The sequence below is a fragment of the Thunnus thynnus genome, chromosome 4, assembly GCF_963924715.1.
Source record: "Thunnus thynnus chromosome 4, fThuThy2.1, whole genome shotgun sequence".
NCBI classification, from domain to species: Eukaryota; Metazoa; Chordata; class Actinopteri; order Scombriformes; family Scombridae; genus Thunnus; species Thunnus thynnus.
The window spans coordinates 32,053,111-32,058,138 of record NC_089520.1 but is presented as its reverse complement, the minus strand read 5'-3'; positions in this window follow the sequence as shown (position 1 = coordinate 32,058,138).

Sequence of the window (5,028 nt, the reverse complement as noted above, 5' to 3'; positions counted from 1 at the left end):
AGTTGAGGGGCGGTGCGAGGATATAGAGGTATGGCAGCGAGATGGGAGTTTTTTGGGGATGAAGGAGGCGGGTTTAGTACGCTGCTAAGGTAGTGTGTGTGTGTGTGTGTGTGTGTGTGTGTGTGTGTGTGTATGTGTGTGTGTATAGACGGGACTATGTGTGTGTTTTAGAGGTCTCCTGGGAGGATGCAATAGCACAGCCATTCACTAATGCCCTCCCCAGCCACCCTCCACTCCTCTCCAACACACACATAAACACGCTCTCTTTCTCTCTCTCTCTCTCTCTCTCTCTCTCTCTCTCTCTTACACACACACACACACACACACACACACACACACACACGCACACACTTCTTGGCAGCACCTCACTCTCCCTGTCACACACTCAACCAAATATTCTGCGGTCAACAGGCTATTTAAAGCTTGGCTGCAAAATGTCTGAATTTGAAACCAGCAAATCCCAATAATATGACAAATGTCAGCTACACACTATTGATTGATGAAAACGTTGTAGGAGGATAATAAGGTGAGGCAGCCATGCTGGCCTAATGTAATACCACTGAGGACTCAATATGACTCACCTATCCTGGCGAGGAAGAAGCGCGAGGTGGAGGACTCGAGAATGCAAGATGATATTCAGTAATCATTTACATAACAAAAAAAAGAAGAAAAAAAACACACATTTATTGTGCAAGAATCAATCCTGCCTGCATGCGTCCATCACTACTAATGACTTTTCTCAAATCCACTGAACTTTATTTTTAACACCACTAAGAATCCCAAAGATTCCCAAACTAAATATGTCAGAGTGAATTATGAGGAAAGGTGTATAAAAAGATGCAAAAACATGTACATTTTTTTCTAAGATGTCGCAGCCATTAGAAATTAAATCATAGGTTTGAAGTTTCATTCAGTAAAAGCAACAGTAGATTGAATGAAATGGTAAACCAAGCAGATACAGGATGAGATATTAAACAGTGTGGACAAAAGTTTTTGTACCTACAAAGTTATTTAGTTATTTAGTTATAAGGAAAAATTGAAGAAAATGATGTTTGACAAACAGTGAAATAAATACATACACACAGAGATACATGTGTTTATACATATAAATGTACAATATAAGATAAAATTTGATCAAACGTCATTGATCACAGGAGGGAAATTAAGCTTTACAACAGCACAAGAAGAAGAAATAGGAACAGGATGCAGATAAATAGATAACAAAAAAAAATCTAAGTTAGGCAGCTTTAAACCTGTGTGAATAACTGTATGTGTACACACACACACACACACACACACACACACACACACACACACACACACACACACACACAAAAGTTGCAAAAGAAAAATAATGAATTTAGGGAAAAACAGAAGAGAACAAAACCCACAAAAATAGACACACCAACTGCTGTTAAACCCACTAACCTGCTGATAGGCAAGTCAGTACAAACTCATGCGGTGCAGCCAAACTTTGTTTAAACCCACAAAACTTTAATGGAGTCTAGTAGAGAAACGTTTCAAAATATACCAACTACATTAAGCTGAATTGTAGTGAAAATGTGTATAAAATGATTCACAAGACATCTAGAATATTTCAATTTGTTGAAATCCTGCAGCCATAAAAAATGGATCTGAATATTTCATTCAGTGTAAACATCATGTAGCTTTTTTAAATGGATACGTACAGAATATCATTTCCAATCTTAAAGATAATTAAGAGAGAAATAAAGAGTGAAATTGTATGTCAAGTGGAGGAGTGAACATGCATGTTAACACGGATCCGGCTTTATCAACACACAGATGTGGAGACACTGAGTAAAGAAAGTACAGACTAGAGACTTCAGCTGCAGCCTCTCTTCACACATGGGCCCAGTCTTAAACTTGTGTGTGTGTGTGTGTGTGTGTGTGTGTGTGTGTGTGTGTGTTCATGTGTGGGTGGTGGTGGTGGTTGAGGTTTGGGTTATGTGTGTGTGTCGTCTAATCTCATTTCACTTATTGGGTTTTAGGGAGCTAAGAATACACCCTGCTGGGACGAGACGCTGCAGCCGCGCCACCAGCTGTGTGCAGTGTGGCTCCTGGCTGCCAGACACACACATTCACACTCACACACACACACACACACACACACACACACACACATACACACTGTAGCGTTGAGTAAGACAAGTCATCTGTCTGATTTTGGATACTTAAAGATAAGATAAATGTGTATTGATCCCTGCGGGGAGACTTTAATGCAGCAGCCAAACTAAATTAATTCAGAGGAGGGAAAAAAAGTAGAATAAAAGCCCAAAAAACAGAGTATCAAGCAAACTCTGAAAACTGTAACTGACAAGGGGCTCTAAAGTTTTCTCTTCATTTGAGCGGAAAGTCTGCAGGTTCTTCAGTGAAAGCCACAGAGTCAGAGCTCCTGGACTGGTGTGGGAACCTGCTGACCTACATACTGGGCTGACAGTTTCTTCCAAACTTTTGCTCCCACTGAACCCATTTCTGCTTTACAATGAGACAGATGGCACCTGCACTGAGCTCAGGGGAGTGGTGTTAAACTCATCACGCATTGCAGTGAGAGCTGTAGTCCGCGGCTGGCGAAGGCTTCACCATCCAGCGGTGAAATGAAATGAAATGAAAAAAAACACCCCAGAGTGCATTCAGGTGTTTTCCCTGAGGTCACCTGCATCAGCTCTGCTGCTGATTGGCCAACAGAGGGGGGAAGTGAGTAAAGCAGCCTCTCAATGATCAGCAGGAAATCAACAAGTTTTAGGTTTCTCTTACATGACTGAACTACATTATTATCATACTGTTATACCACCACAACTGGAAAATCCTTATTCATGAAGGAGATGTATAAAATGTTGTTCATATTAATCAAAAAGTAAAGTTTATGTTTATAAAACTGCAGCATTCTACTCACATACATTTAGTCAATGCTTTAATGAGAGTAAAACTTGATTCTGGTGTATATTCACGCTTTTCTACTAAATTGTCGACTGCAATAAGTCATTCAATATTCAAACAATCATATTTCTCCTGAGACAAGTGACACATGCTGCCAGACAGATAAAATGACACTATTTGAAGGATTCCAAAATAAATACAGCTGCAACAGAGACACTTATGAGACCTGCAATGTCAAAAGCAAACTAAATGGCCTGTTAATGGATACACCATGCACACAACATAAAACAGCAGCAGCCAAATCAAAGTGAAATGAAGTGCAGCAGAGAGAGGGCGTATGATGAGTAAAGCTTTTGCCTGCATGGAAGTGAAACTCGCAATTTATTATCAATAATAGTGGAAGAAGTTTTTATATCTTTTACTTAAGTAAAAGTAGCAATACTGCAAAATAAAAATACTGAATTATAAGTTAAAATCCTGCATGAAAAAATTTCGATCTGTAAAATATTAAAATATTTCTTTAAGTAAAAAGTAGCAGAAAATGGAAATACTCAAAGAATGTGCAGTAAATTCAGTCAGAATTCTACTTAAGTACAGTATTTGATTCATAAGTCATCATGACTCTCTCTCAGTATTACATTTAACCCTTAAATGGCAAAGCACATATATATATATATTTGGAAAATTCATTAATTTCTATTTTCTAATGTATCTAGGCTAAAATGATTCTTTTCAAAATATGACATGTATTTTTCAGTTAACACTCTGTATTTCCTGAGATACATTAGCCATTAAAGGCTATAAATTTAACATAAATTGTTCACGTGCCAACTTTTATAAACATTTTATAAACAATGACTGAACTACTTTCTTTCATGTTTTGCAAACAAAATTTAAAAAAGTGAAAAAACTGAACAATACATAGTTATTCACATATGTTTTGTATTTGGAGGAGTGGAGTGGAGAGCTCGTCTGGTTCAGTGAAGCAGCTTAGTGTAGCAGTAGACTGAAACTCCGTTGTTCTCCAACTATTGAAAAAGGAAAAAAGTTGTTGATGTAAAAAAAAACAAAACATATACACTCCCTTCCCCCTATACTGAACATCTAACTATATGTTCTATTACACAAACTACTGTGTGTGTGTGTGTGTTTGTGAGAGAGAGAGAGACACACACATATCACGAGACTACACGTCATGTATTATTGCAGACAGACACACACACACACACAATATGTACAGCAAAACCACAACAATTTGCAGCACTCCTCTAATCATGACCTAAACATCTTCCCTGGCCCTTTGACCACAGCTCATCTTCCTCGTCTTCCTCATTGGTTCCCTCCACTGAGTCTGATCAGGTGGCAAAACTAAACTCTCTCTTTCGTGCACTGTAGAAACTGTTGACAGACATTCCCTGAAATTATGAGCACTCACTGGTGAACTAAAAATACACATTTAAGAGTCTGGGCGATGTATCCTCCAGGATACAGACATTTCATGCCTGATTATCAAAATTGTGAAAATGTAATTCATTTTTTTTCAACAAGAAGATATAAAATCAACCTTAAAAATATTTTCTAAAACAAAATAACAACACTTACCTCATGGCCAGTGTCTTGTCCATGTCATGGGTGTATCATAACAGCTGCATACTGGACTGAAAATGGTGCCTATTCATTCCAATATAATTGCTCGGCTGGCACATACGCCAAAAAAGTTTCTGTCTTCCAGGATTGCTTCCGTGTTGTGCGGCCCACTGAATATGTGCAGTAGTGTATCCCCTGCTGGCCCCGAGTTCTCGCTCGGCCCATAGACTTTACATTGTAATGACGCTACAGATTTTTAAATTGCTTTTTTCGGCTCAAGGAAAGTTTTACAAATATAAAAAACCTCAATGGATCAAAAATCAGTAATAGAAAGAGTCATAATTGACATTGTTTGCAGTTCGAGGTGTCCTGTCAACAGTTTTACAATGGTGGTCTATGGGCAAAATGATTTATGAGCCACAGGGGGATTTTTTGCTGCAATACTGCAAGTGGCCACTGGGTAAAAACTGGCTGCAAGGCTGAGCAGCGGAGCCCTATCCAGCTCTTATAATACTTTCATTGTCCACGCACGCTACCATTTTG